Source organism: Chiloscyllium plagiosum, chromosome 5 (assembly GCF_004010195.1).
Source record: "Chiloscyllium plagiosum isolate BGI_BamShark_2017 chromosome 5, ASM401019v2, whole genome shotgun sequence".
NCBI classification, from domain to species: Eukaryota; Metazoa; Chordata; class Chondrichthyes; order Orectolobiformes; family Hemiscylliidae; genus Chiloscyllium; species Chiloscyllium plagiosum.
Genome location: NC_057714.1, coordinates 81301504 through 81325763, shown reverse-complemented (window position 1 = coordinate 81325763; position 24260 = coordinate 81301504). Strand labels below are relative to the sequence as shown.

The 24260-nt window shown below is 40.5% G+C and overlaps 1 long non-coding RNA gene across 2 annotated transcripts in view; it reads right to left on the bottom strand.

Annotated features, from left to right (window-relative positions):
* LOC122550045 overlaps positions 1 to 11627 on the bottom strand; it is a 60610-nt gene extending 48983 nt beyond the window's left edge. The window contains exons 1-2 of one of the 2 annotated variants that reach the window (XR_006311731.1): positions 10939 to 11627; positions 5778 to 5878 (exon numbers count right to left, since the gene is read on the bottom strand). This is a non-coding gene — a long non-coding RNA (uncharacterized LOC122550045). The remainder of the gene's footprint in view (positions 1 to 5777; positions 5879 to 10938) is intronic. The other variant, XR_006311730.1, reaches the window with a different exon arrangement.
* Positions 11628 to 24260: the final 12633 nt, after the last annotated feature.

Genomic DNA, 24260 nt, shown 5'->3' with positions numbered 1-24260 from the left:
CCCATACACCAGCTCCTCAGCCATGCATTCCTCTGCTCTATCCTCCTATTCCTGCCCTCACTAGTTCGTAGCACTGGGAGTAATCCAGATATTACTACCCTTGAGGACCTCCTTTTTAAATTTCTGCCTAACTCTCTGTAATCTCCCTTCAGAATCTCAACCTTTTCCCTTCCTATATCGTTGGTTCCAATGTGGACAATGACCTCTTGCTGGCCCCTCTCCCCCTTGAGAACATTCTGCACCCTCTCCGAGTCATCCTTGATCCTGGCACCAGGGAAACAACTCACCATTCTGCTTTTTCTCTGCTGGCCACAGAAACAGCTGCCTGTACCTCGGACTACAGAATCCCCTAACACAATTGATCTCTTGGAAGCCGACGTACCCCTCGTCTCAATACTAGAAACTTGGCTGTTTGTGCTACGTTCCCCTGAGAATCCATTACCCCCTACATTTTCCAAAACAGCATACCTGTTTGAAATGGGCATATCCACAAAAGACTCCTGCCCTAGGTGCCTACCTCTCTTACCCTTCCTGGAGTTAACCCAACTATGTGACTGTATCTGAGACTTTCGCCCCTTCCTATAACTGCCATCCATCACGTACCGTTGCTGTTGCAAATTCCTCATCGCTTCTATCTGTCTCTCCAACCGATCCATTCGATCTGATAAGATTCGCATCCAACAGGATTTATGGCAGATATAATCCGCAGTAACCCTTAAACTCTCTTTAAACTCCCACATCTGACAAGAAGTACATAACACTGCAAAGGTCATTTTTGCTCCTTCACAATCTACAGACTCAGAAAATAACACTGTCTTATTCCTCTACGAAACACTGCACCAGGTTAAATTAATAGCTAAGGCTTATATTTTAAGTTTAATCAAGAGACTTATCTCCAAAAACATATAACCAAGAAAGATTAAGCAATAATAAATGTTAATGCATGCTAATACATGCAAAATACATTAAAATAGGGTTCTTGCAATTTATGAGTGAGAATCTTATCTCACCGTTCAACACTTGATTGAAAAACTGGACACTTTGCTCTCAGCATTGAGATGCTCCTTGTTGGCCACCTCAAGCGATTCTCCCAACTTTCTCACTATTGCCCACATTATTCAGGAATTTTGAACATTCCACCCAAGATTCTGCAAGTTATAAGTAAGGGTTTCCAGAGAATTAAACTGGGATGAAGATGAGAAATTAACATTATCCGTGACACAATAGAATTGACCTAAACAGCGTGTTTTCTTCTGGAAGTTTCAAGATTTAATAACAGCAGGAGAACTCTAAAGTTTGATATTTATGAAGCTTCACAAAATGTACTTCTGATATGATTTAGAGGTGCCAGTGTTGGACTGGGGTGTACAAAGTTAAAAATCACATAACGCCAGGTTTATGTGGAAGCACTCCAAAGAAGTGGAAGGAGCAGCACTCCAAAAGCTAGTGTTTCCAAATAAACCTGTTGGACTATAACCTGGTGTTGTGTGATTTTTAACTTTATTCTTATGATACTGTAGCTTACACGAAGTGAAAGTGCTGGGAGATAGCTGTTATTGCACTATAAACAATAGAGCTTTCCAATAAGAATTAGTATAACTTCAAATTATCATAATTATGTTCATTGTTATTGATTGTATTAGTCATTTTGAATTACATTGATCTGATCATTTTATTGCAATTGTAGATTTTCCTGAATAGTAGAATAATGATTTAACTTTAAATAGAAATTCTGCCAAAAATACAGTCATATCATCTTATCGTTGACTGATATTTTGCTCAAATATTACACAAAATTTATAATTTAGATATAGAAAGCCTTCTGTTAAAATCATGCAATTACGAAGTTAGCCACTCTATGTTTATTTTGCTGAAAAAGCTAATTATCATTTAATATGCAGCCTCTGTTCACTGATCAGTCTTGTTACAATAGGTCAACTTGAATTGTTGTTTTAATTCAATTAGAAGACAATCAAATGCATGAAACTTGACTCTCAAACAGAATGTCACCCACAAAGGCAGTAACCCTAGCAACAAGTTTTGGATGCAATTATTTCCTTGTGGGAATATTATCCCTTGAACAACCAACCAGTAGAGCATTTCAAAACTTAATGCAAGGTAACAGCAGTGTGTCACGAGCAGTAATTTAATCGTTCAACAGTATCGCCACAAAAATAATGAAATTAAGGATCAGCAGATTGTATATTTCTTAACAGGAATCTAATGATAGTTTTCGCAATATATCTGAGCAGGATTTTTAAAACTTCCATGAAGCTACTACTTCACATTGTGCAATCACATTCATATGTCTAGTTACATGGTTGTCGTTATTTTTAAGAACAGTCCTCTCAGGGCTAACAATACTTTTCTCTAAACATTTTGATGACAATAATAGTCTATGCCAAAATAACTCACGGTGCACTTCCAGATGTTATACCACAAAAAGCTATTGTATAAACATGAATTGTTGTCTGCAATTACATAGTTAGATAGAATCATGTAGTATTTAGAGCCTAGTAAGGATCATTCAACTAAATGGTGCATGTCAGAATTTATGACCCACAGAAGCCTCTATTCCCATTCTTCATCTAAACCAAACAGCATATTTTTCTTTTCCTTTAACTTGTACATACTTACCTAACTCCTTAAAAATTGATGGAATGCCAAGCAAATGTACTTCTTTGTCTGGGATGTCAAAGATTCAAGAAATCAACAACAGTCTGGGCAAACCAGTGGGTTCGAGCAATACCGCATCCACTTCATTAAACATTAATTTCACCCACCACTGATGCACAGTGGTAGCAATGGGTACCATCTATAAGATGCACTCCAGCAACTCACCAATGTTCCTCGAACAGCACCTTCCAAACCTCTAACATCTAGAAAGTCAAGGGTGGCAGATGAATGGTAATTTCTATCTAAGTCATCCACAATCCTGATGTAGAATTATATTGCCATTCCTTCATTAACACTAGGTAAAACACTTCCTTCTTTGGCAGAACCTCAGGGTCAAGGATGATGTGCTATCTCTCTGATTAGTGGGGTGGGGTTGGGAGAGGGTAGTTATGTGACGGCTGAGTTGTCCAATTTTGGAGTGCAAACTCTGTCATAGGTGGGACTGGCTGTGTTTGATGAGTCAGATAGGTGAGATTCTCTGGATTCTGCCTGATCCTTCCACTTGACTTCCAGGTTGTCTAGGGGTTTGCTGCAGATTTTCCTGGTCAGTGTCAGTGTCAGTGATTGTGACAGGAGCAGATTGTTAGAGACATCTACCATGTCACTATCCCGAGTATCAATGCACTGGTCATGCATGACCAGCTGCGATGAGTTGGCAACATTGTCCAACACAAGCTTCCTTAGACAAGAACTGTACTCCAAGCTCTTTAATGATAAGCAAACACTAGGAAGGCAAATGAAATGCAGTAAGGACACCCTGAAAGACTCTTTGAATAAATGCAACATTGCCAGTGACATGTGGTAATCACTGTTACACTGGGAGCAGAGGAAATATGTAAACAATCAGCACACCATGTCCAGATGGCAGCACCAGTACAACAGGTAGAGTTCGGGCTCCTGAGCCCATCTGCTCCCTTCTCCTTTTCTCCTTTTTCGTCTTTTCTTTTTCTTCATCTTCTGACGTTACGGGGAAGCAGGGGCAGTGTCGGCAGGAAGTCGACTGCAGCGGTGGTGGTGGTGCCAGGAGAGAGGACTACTGACTGCAGTGGGGCCGGAACCTAGTCTTAGTGGATCATCGGCTGCAGCAGTGCTTAGTACCCAGAGGAGGAATGTGGTAGCGTCAAGACGATGATTCAAGGATTGGCAGGTTGTCTGCTGCAGCTGTCGCAGTGCCTGGAAGAGGACTCCTGACTGTGGTAAGCCCACAGCATGGACTCAACAGGTCTTCAGTTGTGGCATGGCTGTGCCTGGAGCGGGGACTTCTTGCAGCCCGGGACACCTTGCAGAGACCTTGCAAAAGTCCTGGAGCCCTCATACAGAATTCATGTAATTTCTTTTATTTTGTAATCCAAAATCATGCTGTATTGTGGTGACAAAACACTTTTCACTGTATCTTTCCAGATATATGAAATAAATAATTAAAAATGAACAAACTGGAGATGAAGTGTGGACAAAGGCAGCAACCACTTTGAGAGTCACTGAATGGAGCACTTGGAGGTCAAGTGGAAGGACCAGGCAGAATTATCTAAATGTGAGGGTCTGCCAAAGAGGAAAGTGTTTTACTGTTGGTGATGGATATCTGGTCGGCATGGACAAGTTGAACTGAACAGTCTGTTTCTGAGCTGTACATCTCTACGATTCTATAAAGCTACTCTAAGTTTTTCCTGAATTGTTTATTGGATTTATTTGTGACTGTATATTTATGACCCTCATTTCTGGTCTTGCTTGCAAATGAAAATATCTAAGTCCATCTATGAAGCCCTACCAAAGCCTTGAAGGCTTCGGTCAGGTCACCTTCCAGTCATTTTTCTACAGAAATTATCCATCACCTGTTCAATATTTCCTATTCTGTATAACCTCTGAATTCTATCTAGTGCATCTAGTGTATTGCACTTCTCCACCACCTCTCTTTTTTATGTAATATGTAGAAACGTATGTTTTTTTTTACTGGTCTATTAAACTGTCCAAACTTTTACAAATTCACAAAACTAAAACTCAAACTCACTGTCTACATCTTTTTCTACTACATCATTAAGTAACAACTTCATTTCCTTTTCTTATGCCCAATATTAAGCTAATTGGTCTGTTGTTCCACATCCTTTCATAAATATAGGAATCACAATACCTGCTAGCCAGTCCTTTGGCAATATTCTTTAGTCTAATTAGTTTTATGCATATTGAATAGTACCTCTGCCAACTTGTCTTCAATTTCTTTTATCACATGCAGAGATAATATGCAAATACTAATGGTTTATCTTAAATTTGAGTAGCTCATCAATTATCACTCTCATTTCTACCTTATATATATTTTATATCTCTTCTAATCTAATGTCCATAAGACAAGAAGAGAGATCAGAATTGTTTAAATGCTGTTAATTTTAAAAATGGACTTCTTGGATTAAAACATGCCTACTATTGATCCCATGATGCAAGTGGACTACAATTCTGCAAAGTTCTATCCAGGATAGAGTTTAGTCCATCCTCGTGGCATCTTAGATTAACAATGCAGTGGAATCAAAGGACAATAGTTGCTTCCTTGCTAAACCCCCATCCCCGGCTAAAAAGCAGAAATTAAGAAAGAAAGGGAGTTACTGAAATGCATTATTCCTGAAACAGCACTAGTGGCCCGACATCTACCTCAAACAATAAGCAATGGATTATGATCAGGGCATAGAAGCTTGACCTTTTATATTAGGTGCTAATGGCCCCATTTAGCACCAAAGGTGATAATACTGGGCTCATGGCCAGAGGGATAAGAGCCAATTGTTACATAAAAATGGATTGTGAGACTTGGCCAAATGCACCCACCTGAATACCAGATCCACTCTCTGACAGGGATGAGGGGATTGTTTTGTCAATAAAGTAGCCCAATAGGTCACCACAAATAGGGGGTGCTAGATCATAGCAGATCTCTGGAGGACTTGAAGAAATAGGCAGACAAACAGCAGATGAAATGTGATTTTTTTTAGAAAATGAGATGTTGCAATATGCAAGAGTCCCCGATTTACAAACATCCGACTTATGAACGCTCATAATTACAAACACAATCCCATCAAGGGTGTAATTTTAAAGACCCAACATGCAAAATTTCCCATACTTACAAACAGCGCCTTTATATTGTCTTGCATTCTTGTTCAATTTGCGTACAAATCAACTTGCAAACGTAGTCCAGTAAGGAACTTGTTCACAACCTGGGGACTGCCTGTAAAATGAGGATACAAATTAAAAGAGAGCACACATATATAAACTTTGACATACAGACATTTTTGAAGGTAATGGTACAAGTTGATAGCGTTGTTAAAATAACATTCAGAATCCTTGCAATAATGAACAGAAGTAAGTAAAGCAAGGAAGCTATGCAAACCGTTTGTAAGATTAGCAGCTAGGTTCCAGCTAGAATATCATGGCCAATCTTAGGCAATGCACTTCAGGATAATAAGGCCTGAAGAGGGTGCAGAAGAGACTTATTTGTAAAATACCTAAATGACAAACTTCAGTTATGTAGAGAGACCAGAGAAGCTGGGATTGCTTTAAAATTTTGTGGTGGAAGAGAAGATTCATGAAGATACTAAAACTTAGTTGGTGTTTTGATGCAGCAGATAGGAAGAATCAGTTTTCACAAACGAATGAGTTTGTTAGTAGAGATCACATGTAGGACAACTTCCAAAAGAACAAGGAGGAACATACGGTGAAGGGTTTATTTAATGCAGTGAATTATGAGATCTGGAACGCAGTGCCTGAAAGAGTGGTGGGAGGAGATTCAAAGTGAAATTAAAATGTTCTTGAAAAGTAAAATTTTGGATAGATATTGAAAATTACACAGCAGGAAGACTGATTAGATAACACTTTCAAAGAACAAACACAGGTACAGTCCTTCTGATCATTCTTCGACATACAGACATTCAATGTCCATGCGCAGCAGGAACTTCCAAAATCAGAGGTCAATGCATTGGCATGCTGTCTTATGAGCACAGAACAGTTGTACAGCCAGTACAATCAGCTGAACAGCATTTTTCTATGCTGTATGCTTCCAAGGTGTAAAATTTGGATTTAATGTCGAGTACCAGTCAGAAACCAAAGTTAGGTTGCCAACGCATAGAGACAAAATGAAGGGTGACCCGATTAACATAAAGGAGACACATAAACAATGCACAAAATAAAATACCAAGTCTCTGCATCACAATTATTGTTCAGGAACACAATTGTCAATCCAGAGGCCATTGTGCTGTGGTCTTTGCCTACTTATGCCATTACGTTGTAACTCATAATGAAAATAAACTGTGCTCATTTGAACATTGGTGGAGAAGTGCTTGGATTATCCAGCAACAGCTCCACGCACATGACATAAAGACACCATTTGACTTTTGAAACTGAACTCAGTCTGTTGAAATTTTATAACAAGAGTATTTCTCAGATCTTTCTCTTTTATTTCAAGGAATTTCACAATACAACCTTCCACTTTAATTACCTTATCTTCAACAATCCTGTCATTTGTCACCCAATACATTTTAGGGGGAATGATAGCATTATGGTAATTACATTGGACTAGCAATCAGAGGCCCGGGTTAATACTGTTCAACATTATAAACAAGTGTTTAAAGAAAATTTAGGTTAAAAAAGAAATTAGCATCCCTATGATTATTTCCAAGCTGGTTTCCAACAGTGTGTTGGAATTCCTATGGATTCTTGGGCAATACAAGAGGGGTAAAATTTATACATTCAATGGGAGAAACTGGGAAATCTCAATCATTATAATGTGCTGGAAGCAGGGAGGAATTCTGGTCAGGTTTGTCCTTCACAACATTGTGCACATGTATCTCCACAGGATGCAAGGAATAAATGGAGGTACAGGGATAGAGAGGTGAAGAAAGGAAATTCCAGAACATAAGGCCTAAGCAACTGAAGCCACAGTCACCTAAGATGGAGCGATTAAAATCCAAGGTTGTAGGCTTTATTGTTATATTAAAAACACCAACCTATCCCCTGGGAGCAGGTGACCTTCCCACCTTCGTAAAACCAAGATGTTGAGAGGTTAGCTGTTATGTACGTAGTTTTTGAGTCATAGATATGTACAGCACGGAAACAGACCCTTCGGTCCAATTCGTCCATGCCGACCTGATATCCCAACCCAATCTAGTCACACCTGCCAGCTGCTGGCCCATATCCCTCCAAACCCTTCCTATTCATATACCCATCCAAATTCCTTTTAAATGTTGCAGTTCTACGAGCTTCCACCACTTCTTCTGGCAGTTCATTCCATACACGTACTACCCTCTGCAAGAAAAAGTTGCCCCTTAGGTCTCTTTCATATCTTTCCCCTCTTACCCTAAACCTATGCCCTCTAGTTCAAAGAGGATTGATGAGGACAGAGCGGTAGATATGATCAATATAGACTTCAGTAAGGCATATGTCAAGGTTTCTCATGGGTTGACTGGTTAGCAAGGCTAGATCACATGCAATACAGGGAAAACTAGCCATTTGGATACAGAACTGGCTCAAAGGTAGAAGACAGAGTGGTGGTAGCGGAGGGTTGCTGTTCAGACTGGAGGCCTGTGACCAGTGATGTGCCACCAAGATTACACTACAGATATACACAGAACAAGTGGTACTACTGGTAAAAGTGCAGCTAAGGGATCACTGTGCTGAATTGCCTCTGTATGTAGTGAAAGGCGACTAACCTGCATTATTCAAACACTTTTAGTTACAGAAATTAAAGTTAAATTGAGGTGTGGTTAATAGCTGACGGAATCAAAAGCAAGTTTGTAAGAAATTTTGGACAGGTCTTCATGGAACCTTGGGGGAGGTGGGAAGAGTGAAAATTAAACATCGGTTGAAGCTGAGGCTCATCCAAGGAGTCTGAAGGCGCATCTAGCCTAAAGTGGAGGCACACTGGAACGGCTGGTTCCAAACCAGTGACCATCAGTGAATGGGTCAATCCAATCACTCTGATCTTAAAAAACAAATGGTGCCATGAGGATTTGCGGTGACTTTAAGGTCACAGTGAACCCAGCCGTGTGTGTGGACGAATACCCACTACCATGCATTGAGGACCTGTTTAGTGGATTGTTTAGGGGTAAAAAAAATCTCAAAAATGGATCTGTTGCAGGCCTACTTATAAATGTGTGTCACAAAGAACACCCAGCTGCCGCTAATGATAGTGCCACACAGGGAACTGTTCCAAGTGACTGCTTTTGGCATCACATCAGCGCCAGCTCTATTCCAGATAGCCTGGACCAAATTTTGAGTGCAGGGGTCCACTGTTATCTGGATAATTCTTTGGTCACTGTATCCTTCAAAGAGGATCATTTGAAAAACCTACAAAAAAGTCTAAAAAGGTTGCAAGAACACAAGCTACAAATAAAAAAGGAGAAATGCAAGTTTTTTAAAGACTCCATGGAGTACCTGGGCCATGTAATCAAAGGCAAGGGATACACAAAGCACCCAAGAAGATAAAGGTTATCATGAAGGCCCCTAGACCAGAAAACGTGTTTCAGCTGAGATCATTCTTGGTACTTGGAAATTACTTCGACAAGTTTGTGTCTGATTGGGCAACAATGGTAAAACCATGCATCAGTTTCTTGGAAAAGGATAACCGTGGAAATGGACTCAAGAATGTGAGATGGCTTACCAGGAGGTGAAGCAAGCCGTGACTCATTTTGACCCAAATTGGCATGCAACATCTCACCTTATAGGGTTGAGACTGTACTGTCACACATCTTGCCAAATGGAGAGGTCAGACCCATTGTATCACATCGATTCCACAAACAAAGACTTTACTCACACCATTTGACAACTTTGATCACCTGCAGGGACTTATTATTCAGCCTACTGACACTCCCCTCACACTATTTGTATGATCTTTTGATCTCTCTGCCTATAAATTCTGTGCTTTTCTTCACTTCACCGAATGAAGGAACAGCACCCCGAACGCTTGTGATTTCAAATAAACCTGTTGGACTATAATCTGGTGGCATGTGACTTCTGACCTCATCATGATTAAGGAAAATGGAGGAAAAGTATATACAAGTGGAAAAAGGATTGGCCTTTGTTTTAAGTGTTACGAAGTTCATCCATTTCCTTTGCAACAGGCATTTTGTGCTGGTGACAGGCTGCTAACCTCCATTTTCAGCCTGTATGCAGGAATACCATCAATGGCAGCAGCTGAACTGGCTCTGACAGCGTACTTGTATGAAATTGAATACCAATAGTTGGAGAAGCACAGCGATGCAGATGATTACCACTACTGAAAAATAAGGATGTTCCTTACTGGAACCTGAAAATTGTGTATTTTTCCCAGGAAGACAAGGCACCAATGTCAGCAAGGTAGACACAGAACACTACCTGGAATAACCCAGTCTTCAGCCTACTCGTAGACTTAGTCCTGAGAGGAAATACTTGTCATAGAAGCAGCACTTACCTGCCAGGAAGTGATTGTCTGTATCACTGTGTTTAATGTGGGGAATGAGAGTTTATATTCCTATACAACTGAGAGGAAAGGTACTGAAACCTAGTGCACCCCAGCGTGGTGTGAATAATAGAAACAACCAGGTGCTACATTTGGTGGCTGAATATGGACACCCAGACTGAGGAGAAAGCGGAGTCATGCAAATCCTCCACAGTAAGCAAAGTGCAGCCGTTATCACTTCACTCATGGGAGTGGCCTTTTTAAATAAGTCTAAGTGGGGGAAAAAATGAATACTTCGAAATAAGCATCCAATGTGAATTATACAAGACCTGGCTGGATTATCAAGCACTGTTTCAGGTTTCTTATGGTTCAGTGGAAACGTCCCCGGATCTGAGCTAGGAACTCTGAATTCCAGCCCCACCTGCTCGAGAGATCTTTAAGAATTAAACAGCTTAGTTAGAAAATATCTCAGACTAGTCTGTTTCATTTGACAGTTTTACTGTTAGTTTCCTTCTCAGGATGCAAGTGAGACAGAAATAAACCTTTTTGCTACGTCTGATAGTGTAAATCTGATAAGAATATAAATCTCACCCGTTGTAGCTACAATACGGTAGTTTCAAAACAACTAAATTTAATGAGCGACAGACCGCTTGGCGTTTTCTGACCAAGCACAAAGATTGTTCTGGAAGCCTGAGGGATGCACTCTGGGACATGGCCGCCAGCGCATGTCAGTTACTGGGTGGCGGTTATTGACGGTTTTGTTTCGGCTCCGTGACGCGGACACGGAATGGCCGACTCGGGTCGGGACAGAACCCAGCCCTGCCCGTGCTGGGTTACAGCAGCTTTTACAGACTTACCGAGAGACGGCTCGGTTAATGCACAAGTGTGGCCGAAGGAACTGCACTCATCATCGGCGTCCTGTAGAGAGGGAGGGGTTAATGTGTACTGTATACTGTAAATGTATTTTTAATTCATGCGCACTTCTCAATCTAACCACATACAAGGTCCTAATTATCCCTTGGTCTTGAAAAGCTGAATCACTGATTTATAATGTGTCTTAATAGACGTAGTGAGGAATCATTTAAATCCCTGTGTCTCACTTTTCTATTTCCTGCAAAATGTCTATGCTGTTGTAATTCTAGCTCCTTGAGGGTCCCTGATTTTAATTGCACCGTAGATCTGTCTGTGTGCCTGTTTTTGACCGACCTGAAATTCCTTTATTATAAAATACTCCCAATCCTATTGTTAAGCAAACATTTGGTCATTCCTGGAATATCTCTAGTTGTCAAATTGTCTAATAACACTTCTCTGCATTTCTTTAAAATTGTTCTATAAATACAAGTTGCTGTTATTGTAATTGTCTTTCATCATGATGACTGCACATTAACCCGTGCTTGTGGTCACAGTTGTGTAATCTGGGTGATTTTTATCCATGCTCAATGGGAACCTCAGCAGTCTGGAGGCAAATCTAGTGAACTAAAATGTACCCTACAACGTCATAACAGAAGGCCAGACACTTCAAATGCAAAATAAAATAAATTAGAAAATGCTAAAGCAGTAAGCAAAGTAAACTAAAGAAATATTTGTGAAATGTTTTATATTAAACTCATCACACGACATTTTTTTTTAGACCAATGAAATAATTTGCAGTATAATCGTTGTTAATACCGGAAATGTCATTTGTGCACAAGCTCCCACAAACATTGGTAGCCTTGAGGAGGAGTTCGTTGAGTGTATCCATGATAGTATGTAATGGAACTAATGAGGGAGTAAGCTCTCCTAGATCTGGTCCTATGTCATGAGACAGGAGTAATTAATGACCTCATAATTAAGGATCTTCTTGGAAGGAGCGATCACAGAATGGTTGAATTTAGAATACAGATGGACAATGTGAAGATAAAATCCAATACCAGAGTCCTGTGCTTAAACAAGGGAGACTACAATAGGGTAGGGGAGGACTTGGCTAAAGTAGACTAGAAACAAAGACTTTATGATGCGACAGTTACAAGCAGTGGAGAACTTTCAAAGCAATTTTTCAAAGTGCTCAGAAACAGTATATTCTAATGAAAAGGAAGGACTGTCAGAAAAGGGGTTATCAAATTGAAAGATCAATGGGAAACTAGAAGATTGGGAAAGCTTTAAACGTCAACAGCAAGCTACAAAAAGAGCTATAAAGAAACATAAGTAGAACGTGTGAAAAAAAACTTGCACAGAACATAAAAACAGACAGCAAACGTTTCTATAAATATATAAAATGAAAAAGAGTGGCTAAAGAAAACATTGGTCCTTGAGAAGATAAGGAAGGGCCTTTAGTTATGGGATATGATGAAATGGCCAAGGCATCGAACAGGTATTTCATGTCAGTCTTCACAGTGGAGGACGTGAATAACATGCCAGTAATTGACAAAAAGACAAAGGTAGGTGAGGACCTGGAAGCAATTATTATTACGGAAGAGGTAGTGTTGGGCAAACTAATGGAGCTAAGAATAGACAAGTCTCCTGGCCCTGATGGAATGCATCCCAGGGTGCGAAAAGCGATGGCAGGAGAAATAGGAAGTGCACTTGTAATTGTCCAAAATTTGCTGGACTCTGGGGCAGTTCCAGCAGTTTGGAAAACAGCAAGTGTGACACCATTGTTTAAAAAGGGCTGTAGATAAAAGGTGGGGAAATATAGATCGGTTAACTTAACTTCTGCAGTAAGGAAGATGCTTGTGTTTATTATCAAGGAAGAAATAGCAAGGCACCTGGATAGAAATTGTCCCATCAGGAAGACGCACCATGGGTTCATGAAGGGCAGGTCATGCTTAACTAATCTTTTGGAATTCTATGAAGACATCACGAGCATGGTGAACAACGGGGACCCAGTAGATTTGGTGTACTAGATTTCCAAAAGGCCTTCGACAAGCTGTCGCACAAGAGGCTGCTGCACAAAATAAAATATGCATAGCGTTACGGCTAAAGTATTAGCATGGATAGAGGATTGGTTGGCCAATAGGTTGCAAAGAGTGGGGATACATGAGTGTTATTCTGATTGGCAATCAGTAACTAGTGATGTGCCTCAGGGATCAGTATTGGACCTCAATTATTCACAATTTACATAGATGATTTGGAATTGGGGACCACATGTAATGTGTCAAAGTTTACTGATGACACTAAGATGAGTGGCAGAGCAAAGTGTGCAGAGGACTATGAAACTTTGCAGAGGAACAAAAATACTTTAAGTGAGTGGGCAAAGATCTGGCAATAGAATACAATATTAGTAAATGTGAAATCATCCATTTTGGTAGGAGTAACAGTAAAAAGTTGCAGCATGCTTCTATGCAGAGGGATCTGGGTGTCCTTGTGCATGCATTATAGAAGGTTGGTCTGCAGGTACAACAGGTAATTAGGAAGGCAAATAGAATTTTAGAGTCACAGAGATGTACAGCATGGAAACAGACCCTTTGGTCCAACTCGTCCATGCTGACCAGATATCCAACTCAATCTACCACCTGCCAGCATCTGACCCATATCCCTCCAAACCCTTCCTCTTCATATACCCATCCAGATGCCTTTTAAATGTTGCAATTGTACCAGCCTCCACCATTTCCTTGGCAGCTCATTCCATACATGTACCACCCTCTGAGTGAAAAAGTTGCCCCTTAGGTCTCATTTATATCTTTTCCCTCTCACCCTAAACCTATGCCTTCTAGTTCTGGACTCACCCACCTCAGGGAAAAGACTTTGTCTATTATCCTATCCATGCCACTCATGATTTTATAAACCTCTATAAGGTCACCCCTTAGTCTGCAAAGCTCCAGGGAAAACAGCCCTAGCCTATTCAACTTCTCCCTATAGCTCAAATCCTCCAATCCTGGCAACATACTTGTAAATCTTTTCTGAACCCTTTCAAAATTTCACAACATCTTTCTGATAGGAATGAGACCAGAATTGCGTGTAATATTCCAATAGTGGCCTAACCAATGTCCTGTACAGCCGCAACATGACCTCCCAACTCCTCTACTCAATACTCTGACCAATAAAGGAAAGCATACCAAACACCTTCTTCACTATCCTATCTATCTGCAACTCCACTTTCAAGGAGCTATGAACCTGCACTCCAAGGTCTCTTTGTTCAGCCACACTCCCTAGGACCTTACCATTAAGTGTATAAGTCCTGCTAAGATTTGCTTTCCCAAAATGTAGCACCTCGCATTTATCTGAATTAAACTCCATCTGCCCCTTCTCAGCCCATTAGCCCATCTGGTCCAGATCCCTTTGTAATCTCAGGTAACCTTCTTCACTGGAAAAGCGCAGCAGGTCAGGCAGCATCCAAGGAGCAGGAGAATCGACGTTTCGGGCATGAGCCCTTCTTCAGGACTTCCTGAAACGTCTGATTCTCCTGCTCCTTGGATGCTGCCTGACCTGCTGCGCTTTTCCAGCGACACACCCTCCACTCCGACTCTCCAGCATCTGCAGTCCTCACTTCCCCCCCCCCCCTTTTAACCTTCTTCACTGTCCACTACACCTCCAATTTTAGTGTCATCTGCAAACTTACTAACTATACCTCTCATGCTCGTACCCAAATCGTTTATGTAAATGATGAAAAGTAGTGGACCCAGTACGGATCCTTGTGGCACTCCACTGGTCACAGGCCTCCAGTCTGAAAAACAACCCACCACCCTCTGTCTTCTACCTTTGAGCCAGTTCTGTATCCAAATGGCTAGTTCTCCCTGTATTCCATGAGATCTAATCTTGCTTACCAGTCTCCCATGGGGAACTTTATCGAATGCCTTACTGAAGTCCATATAGATCACATCTACCACTCTGCCCTCATCAATCTTCTTTGTTACTTCTTCAAAAAACTCAATCAAGTTTGTGAGACATGATTTCCCACGCACAAAGCCATGTTGACTATCCCTAATCAGTCTCTGCCTTTACCAATATACCTACATCCTATCCCTCAGGATTCCCTCCTATAACTTGCCCACCTTCCTGAAGAAGGGCCTGTGCCCGAAACGTCGAATCTCCTGTTCCCTGGATGCTGCCTGACCTGCTGTGCTGTTCCAATATACCTACATCCTATCCCTCAGGATTCCCTCCTATAACTTGCCCACCATCAATGTCAGGCTCACTGGTCGATAGTTCTCTGGCTTGTCCTTACCACCCTTCTTAAACAGTGGCACCATGTTAGCCAACCTCCAGTCTTCCGGCACCTCACCTGTGACTAACGATGATACAAATATCTCATTAAGAGGCCCAGCAATAACCTCTCTAGCTTCCCACAGAGTTCTCGGGTAGACCTGATCAGGTCCTGGGGATTTATCCACTTTATCCATTTCAAGACATCCAGCACTTCCTCCTGTGTAAAATGGACATTTTTCAAGATATCACCATCTATTTCCCTACATTCCATATCTTCCCTGTCCTTTTCCACAGTAAATACTAACGCAAAATACTCGTTTAGTATCTGCCCCATCTCCTGCGACTCCACACAAAGGTTTCCTTGCTGATCTTCAGGGGCCATATTCTCTCCCTAGTTATCCTTTTGTCCTTAATGTATTTGTAAAAACCCTTTGGATTTGCCAAAGCTATCTCTTGTCCCCGTTTTGTCCTCCTGATTTCTCTCTTAAAAATACTGGTACTGCCTTTATACTGTTCTAAGGATTCACTCGATCTATCCTGTCTATACCTGACATGTGCTTCCTTCTTTTTCTTAACTAAACCCTCAATTTCTTTAGTCATCCAGCATTCCCTGCACCTACCAGCCTTGCCTTTCACCCTAACAAGAATATAGATTAGATTAGATTAGATTAGATTACTTACAGTGTGGAAACAGGCCCTTCGGCCCAACAAGTCCACACCGACCCGCCGAAGCGTAACCCACCCATTCCCCTACATTTACCCCTTTTCCTAACACTGCAGGCAATTTAGCATGGCCAATTCACCTGACGTGCACATCTTTGGACTGTGGGAGGAAACCGGAGTACCCGGAGGAAACCCACGCAGACACGGGGAGAATGTGCAAACTCCACACAGTCAGTCGCCTGAGTCGGGAATTGAACCCGGGTCTCTGGCGCTGTGAGGCAGCAGTGCTAACCACTGTGCCACCATGCCGCCCCCTGGGAACGAGCGTCCAGGGAATATACTTTCCCTGGACTCTCGTTATCTCAGTTCTGAAGGCTTCCCTTTTCTAGCCGTCCCTTTCCCTGCGAACATCTGTGCCCAATCAGCTTTTGAAAGTTCTTGCCTAATATAGTCAAAATTGGCCTTCCTCCAATTTAAAACTTCAACTTTTAGATCTGGTCTATCCTTTTCCATCACCTTTTCCATCACTATTTTAAAACTAATAGAATTATGGTTGCTGGACCCAAAGTGCTCCCCCACTGCCACCTTAGTCACCTGCCCTGCCTTATTTCCCAAGAGAAGGTCAAGTTTTACACCTTCTCTAGTAGGTACATCCACAAACTAAATCACAAAACTTTCTTGTACACACTTAACAAATTCCTCTCCATCTAAAATCTCAACACTATTGCAGTCCCAGGCTATGTTTGGAAAGTTAAAACATAACCACCCTATTATTCTTATAGATAACTGAGATCTCCTTCCAAATTTGTTTCTCAATTTCCCTCTGACTATTAGAGGGTCTATAATACAATCCCAATAAGGTGATCATCCCTTTCTTATTTCTCAGTTCAACCCAAATAACTTCCCTGGATGTATTTTCGGGAATATCCTCCCTAAGTACAGCTGTAATGCTATCTCTTATCAAAAATGCCACGCCACCTCTTTTTTTGCCTTCCTTTTGTCCTTCTTGTAGCATTTGGTATCCTGAAACATTAAGCTGCCAGTCCTGTCCATCCCTGAGCCACATTTTCTGTAAATGCTCAGATATCCCAGTCCCATATTCCTAACCATGCACTGATTTCATCTGCCTTCCCTGTTAGGCCTCTTGCATTGACATTAATGCAGTTTAATTCCTCCATTGCTAAAGGGATTGAGTTTAAAAGCAGGGAGGTTATGTTGCAGCTGCATAGGGTGCTGCTGAGGCCACACCTGGAGTACTGCGTGCAGTTTTGGTCTCCTTACTTGAGAAAGGATGCTCTGGCACTAGAAGGTGTGCAGAGGAGGTTCACCAGGTTGATTCTGGAATTGAGGGGGTTGGCTTAGGAGGAGAGACTGAGTAGACTGGGATTATATTCATTGGACTTTAGAAGAATGAGGGAAATTTTATAAAAACATACAAAATTATGAAGGGAATATACAAGATAGATGTAAAGAGGATGTTTTCACAGGGGCATGGATAGAGTAAATAGGCAAAATCTTTTCCCTGGGGTTGGGGAGTCCAGAACTAGAGGGCATAGGTTTAGGGTGAGAGGGGAAACTTTTTCACACAGAGTGTGGTACGTGTATGAAATGAGCTGCCAGAGGAAGTGATGGAAGTTGGTACAGTTGCAACATTTAAGAGACATTTGTATGGATATATGAATAGGATGGGTTTGGAGAGATATGGGCCGGATGCTGGCAGGTGGGACTAGATTGAGTTGGGATATCTGGTCGGCATGGACGGGTTGGACCAACGGGTCTGTTTCCATGCTATACATCTCTATGACTCTATAACTTGACAACTGAAACTGGGACAAGAGGGCATAGCCTCAAAATTAGGGAGCGGATTTAGGACTGAATTGAGAAGGTGCTTCTTCACCCAGAGAGTTGTGAATCAATGGAATTCCCTTCCCCCTTGAAGTAGTTGACACTACTTCAATAAATGTTTTCAAAGCGAAGATACATTTTTTTTTAACAATGAAGGAATTGAGGGTTACAGTGAGAGGGTGGGTAAGTGGAATTGAGGCTATGAAAGGATCAACCATGATCTTATTGAATGGCAGAGCAGGCTTGAAGAGCCAGATAGCCTACTCCTGCTCCTGGTTCTTATGTTATAATGACCAGATACCTGTTTTTATGTTTTGGTTGAGTAGTAAATATGGACAGGAGCCCGAAACGTCGATTCTCCTGCTCCTTGGATGCTGCCTGACCTGCTGTGCTTTTCCAGCAACACATTTTCAGCTCCGATCTCCAGCATCAGCAGTCCTCACTTTCTCCTAGTAAATATGGACAGGCTACTGAGATAATTCTGTATTAGTTCTTTGACATAGTGCCATGATGAACAATAGGGACAGGAGACTGTGTGACTGCAGATGAGGCAGGTCTAAGGACCCAGGAAGATAAAATTAAGGAACCCTGGCCTCTGCAATTGTCCAATGGTTATGAGGTTCTCACAAGTTATGTGGACAAGTGTGGAGACTGTGGGGAAAATGAGCAAACTGATCATGGCAGCTTAGTACAATAAGTCATTCAAATCGGAGGAGGAAATAAGAGTTTGGCTGCAATATAGATATAGAGGTATAGATAAGGTGAATGGCAGGTCTCGTCAAGACCATGAGGCATATTTTTAAGGTGAGAGGAGAAAAACTTTTAAAAGGAACAAGGGATAATTCTTTTACACGAGTGGTTCGTGTGTGGAAAAAACTTCCAGAGGAAGTGGTGGCTGCGGATAGAGTTTAGCATTTAAAAGACATTTAGGTAAGAACATGGTTAAGAAATGTTTGGAGCAATATGGGCCAAGGACAGGCAGGTAGGACTAGTTTAGAGTTGGAGTCCCAAAGGCTGAGTTGTCTGCCTGGTACAAGGGTCAAGGACATACTTTTGGGGCTGGAGTGGAACTTGGAATGAGAGGGCAGGATAGTAGTTGTCCACGTCGATACAAAGCATATTAGTAAGACGAGATCGGAAGGTTTGCTAAATTTTGAACAGTTCGGAGCTAAATTGAAAAAGCCCAAACTCTGACAAAATAATTTCTAGATTACTATCTGAGCCATAGCCTAACTGCATGGAGTAAATAAAGTCAAGAAGTTAAATCCATGGCTCAAAGATTGATATACGATTGCTGACCATTTGTAGCACAGATATTGATGGACACACATCAGAGGTTATCTTCTTTTTGAGTATTCACACGTAACTTATTCTATATTATTATTTTACATTGAGCAAATGTTTCCCCTGTAGTATTTTAACAAACAAAATCATGAAGTAGAAGTTTTAATTTTAGCCCTCCTCATCATGTGACCAAAGTGCAAACAAAGACCTTGAACAAGTGTCTGGTCTGTATTCAAGGAATCTGACATTGTTTTAGGTTATCTGTCCAGGGGATCTATAATGTGGTACCCCAACAGTTTTGCACTAGGATTACTGAAACACAAACTGTGCACAGAATGTTTCACTGTGAATTGTGTTTGCACCCATTTTACATTCTGAAAATGTGGTATTGTTATTAATTTCTATCCCAACGTACATGGACAGTGAATAGACACACCCAATAATTTTAACAAAGCATTACTGGGGACACACATGAAGCAAGTTGATATATTTTGATATATCATCATTTTGATATATTTTCGTAGAAATTAGAAGTATTAATTGAAAAATCTGGCTGCTCCTTTTCACAATGTTGTGAAATTTTGACTTGTAATGCCATATTCTGGCAGTGGATGTCACCAAGGAAGTTGTTTAAATCTATCTTCCACAATTTTTTTAAGATTTAAGGGAATAGAGATGCAATGGCAGGCCTTTAAGGGGATAATTCAGAATATACAAATTAGAAACATACTAAGGAGAAAGAAAATTTTCAAAGGGATGACTCACCTTCCATGGTTAATTAAAAACATTAAAAACCTAAAGGAAAAGCAGAAATTGCACAAAGTCAGATGGAAGGTTAGAAGATTGAATAGAATATTAAAAGAAATCAGAAAGACTACATTTTGTAATGTTTTTGTCCTTTCTTTAAAGATTATTAAGGGAATAATAGAGTGAAGGAAGTAGCTAGCTTGAAATGTAAAATAGGAGTAAAAAATTTCAAAGGTTTTTAAAAAGAATTAATAAAATGAATGTTTGTCCTATGGAAAGTGAGTATGAGGAATTAATAATGGAAAATAAGGAGATGAAAGATGAATTGAATCAATTTTGCATCAATTTTCACTTTGATTGATATAAGTAACATCCCAGAAGTTTAAATAAAGAAATGAAAAGGAGGGAGAAATTCAAGAAAAATACAATCACCAGGGAATTTTGTTGAAGCTATGTGCTATTTATATTCCATAGTGTATACACAGTAGCAAATAGTTTGAAGCTATTTTCTTTTGAAAGGAATATCCTGCAGAAAATGTGAAATTCATAGTAATAAATCAACAAAATATCACTCAAAAGAGAAAAAATACAATTTAATGAATAGAATTGACTGTATAGATTGGATAGACAGGAGATGTGTTCATGATGATCACGTAAATGAGACACAACTATCCTAATCCACCTTTGTAGTAGAGTTAATACATTTGAGATAAAAGCAAATTACTGCAGATGCTGGAACCAAAACAGAGAATGCTGGAAAATCTCAGCAGGTCTGGCAGCATCTGTAAGGAGAGGAAAGAGCTGACGTTTCGAATCTAACTGACAAAAAGCTTTGACAAAGGGTCATTTAGACTCGAAATGTCAGCTCTTTTCTCTCCTTACAGATGAGCCAGACCTGCTGAGATTTTCCAGCATTTTCTCTTTTAATACATTTGAGACTGTTTCTTCAGTGTTTGTCACTGTCAGATAAAAGACCCAAATTATTAATGTTGTTTTCAGCACCTACTGCCTGCTTCAGCCATGGTCACTGAGTTCCAACCAATTGATCTCAAGGCAATCAATGAACTCTAACTGTGGCACCCATGATAGAAAAACTGCAGGGAGACAAGCAAAAAACGCAAATGTAAAAATGTTAACTATATTCAATCGTCTTAATATTACACAGAAGAAATACATTTCACTGTAAGTTCTGCCAGGTTTACTAATTTTAGTGATACCATTATTTCTTGGGGAAATAGTTTTAAAACATTGGGAGATGATGTGTGTGCATATAGAATTTCTGACCCAATGTCCACCTTCAAAGACAAGAAACATGGTTAAGAGTAAGAAAAATGTAAACAGCATCAAAAGTTTCCATTTCAGACAGATATTTGAAATCTCCAATGATACCAAACTGGATTTAAAATCCTTATCAGAATTTCTTTTGATCATTTCCATTTCATTAAAGCAATTTAGTCCTGTTGATTGTATTACTGGTTCCCCTAATATTTCTTTCTGCTGAAGTCTAATTAAAATCTCTTGTTCTGATTGCCGTAAGACACATCCTAATACTCAGAGAAGAGCATCAATTCTATTTGATATCCATGTGAATGCAGTATTGCTAATCATGATATGGACAAAGTAATATTAAGGTTGGTGTGATCAATTATAAGCATCAGTATTGCAGAGGGTTTTGGAAGAGAGGAGCACTTTAGAGAGAGATACCCAGGTCTGTCATATTCATTCAGAGGTTTTCTTGACCACCGCAACCCATCATATGTCAAAGCCATATACCCCCATATGCAGATACAGATAACATGATAACATTGCTGTCATAATGTGAACGACTGACCACTATGGCTTTTCAGTATGTCATGTTTTATGTATAGTGGGTGAAAGAAGGCAAGTCAGAATGATCAAGAGTTAGAATTCCCTGGATGTGTTTGTACACAAAGATACCATTGATGACCAGATGGCGATCATAGGGTACTGTTTTCATAGGCTTAAAGCCAAATTTTAAGCATTTTCATTCTTTTAGGGATACCTATAGCCACCATGCACCATAAAACCAACAAATTCAGAGATAGTGACAATCACTAGAACCATGAATTCTGGGTGCACCTCCCCCACATATCCAGCAATGGCAACGATAGGGGTGGTGCTAAACAATGGTCAAGTGGGCAATGCTCTTAATAATAATCACCTCCTTAGGCACCACCATCATACTTGTGGGCATCAGAGGGGAGTAAAATATTGAGCTGTCCTGTCATTTTTCTGTAAATTCATAGAATTCTTCTTGGTATCATGTATCTATCTCATCTTACTCACCTGCATTTTCAGACTTGCCAAAGGTTGTAAATCAGTTGGTTTGCCTTTGCTAATTAGCCGAAGTATATTCCAAACACTCCTTCCAGGTGAAAGAATAATTTACTTGTACTTTATTCAATGAATACACTGGGCTGAATCTTATCTTATTTTATTCCACACATTGTTCTTCCAATCTGAGATTTCCTTTATGGAAGTCTTGATTCCATCTCATCATCAGTGCAACTCCAGCTCTTTTTTCCTTCCTAAATGTTGAATATCCATGAACATTCAGTTCCTATTCCTGGCCACGTGCAGCTATGTTTCTAAATTGCAATTATCTCATGACTATTTAACTTTATTTGTGTCTTTATATCATTCATCTTGTTGCAAATACTGTGTGAATTCAGGTAGAGTGCCCTTAATTTTATCTTTTTGACATCATTCGCTTTCGAGGCAAACATGATGTTCAGCTTTGTTTCTCCTGGCTTCTGGTCTCCCTTGCAGCTTTCCTATTTCCTGTTATCAGCTCAACTTCCTTCCAATTTAGGTTATCTGCTAACAAGCTAGTTTAAACAAATGCCAATAACACCAGCAAATCTGTCTGTGAGCATGTCTTCCCAGTCCTATTACAATATAACCTGTCCAGCTTGTACTGATCACACCTGGCCCAGAATTGATCCCTTTGCCTCTGGAATCTAATGTCCTCCATCCTACGCAAGTTTTGTAGCCATGCGTTCAATCGGTTCATCCTCCTGCTCTTATACTTAACTAGTATATGACCCTGGCAGTAATCCTGAGATTATTGCTCTGATGATCCTGCTTTTCAATTTCATTCCCAACTTCCTGTATTCTTCATCCCTCGTCCCATCTATATTGTTGCACCCTGGCTGATTTCCCCCAAACCCTAGAATGAAGTCCTGTGACAGTTCGTCACATTCTTGACCCTAGCATTGGGGAAGTAACACACCATTGTGGAATCACATTTCATACAATCCCCTATAATTATTACCTTCCTTTCTTTCTGCCCTTAGTACAGCTGAGATACCCTTCATGCCATGGTCTTGTCTGTGGTTCACTCCCTTCAGAAGCCCTTACCTTCACACAATGATTTCCTTAGACTGCCTGGCAGTCATCCATTCTGCCCATATGCCTCCAAGCTATGATGTGATCAACTCCCTATAGATGCTATCCGGATAGTACTATGCCTTATAGATGCACAACAGTAACAGCTCAAGTTGCAAAACCAGAATGTTCAAGCTTGTGCAGCTGACAATGCTTCCTGCAAATGTGTTTATCTGGAAATGTGGTATATCCTTGATTTCATACATACTACAGGATGCATTTTTCCCTGCTGACTTGGATCACTTAATGGTGAAAGTATTTGTTACCTTCAGAATCAACTTAGTATAAACCTTACTATTAACCTAATTTATTTACGTTAACATTATTTTCCTTCAGTTTTTCTTCGACTTAATTTAATTTTACCTCTCTTCTGCAAGTGTTACTTCCTTAAATCTAAGTAGCTGCTCTTCTTTATGAATGATACTTATTTTTTAGTTTTAAGCTATTTAGACTCACTTCCTACAGGCACTTTACAGATTTCTTGTGACCTCACTCTTGGGTTTTCTTCACATTCAGCCTTTCTTTGGTGCTGTGTTCAGAAAGAAAGAAACACCCTCTATAGGTCATCACAACTCCAATGCTCAGTGAAGAGCCACAACTTGTCATTATCCAGTAGAGAAACATGACATAGCAACCTTGCATTCATGAGGTGCATTCATGAGCTTTTATTTACTGCTCACAAAAGCAACACAAGCTAAATGAATAGGGACTGCATTTTATTCCCACAATGCAAACCAAATGCTGGCATCAAGGCCAATAACTATTTTATGTTCCATGATGGTCTGCTGCCCCAGTTTTCATCATCTCAAACTGGTGTCAATCAGACTCTATCTGGCTTGTAACACTAAATGCAACTGTGCACTGTCATGCACAAGGAGAGTTTTCTCCTCCCCAGTATTCTCATCTTCCTCAGAAGAAGGCTGCTCACATCCCCCCGGTTCTTCAGAATCTAGAACATTGCCTCAATGTCTGCTCCAATTGTGCAGAGCACAGTACGCTGGAACCTAGCAGCCCTATCATCTGCTCCATCATGGCCCCAATTACAACATACATAGCAACCTGGTGATGGTACAGCACAGGCCAAGAAACCAACATCAAAAAGGGAGTG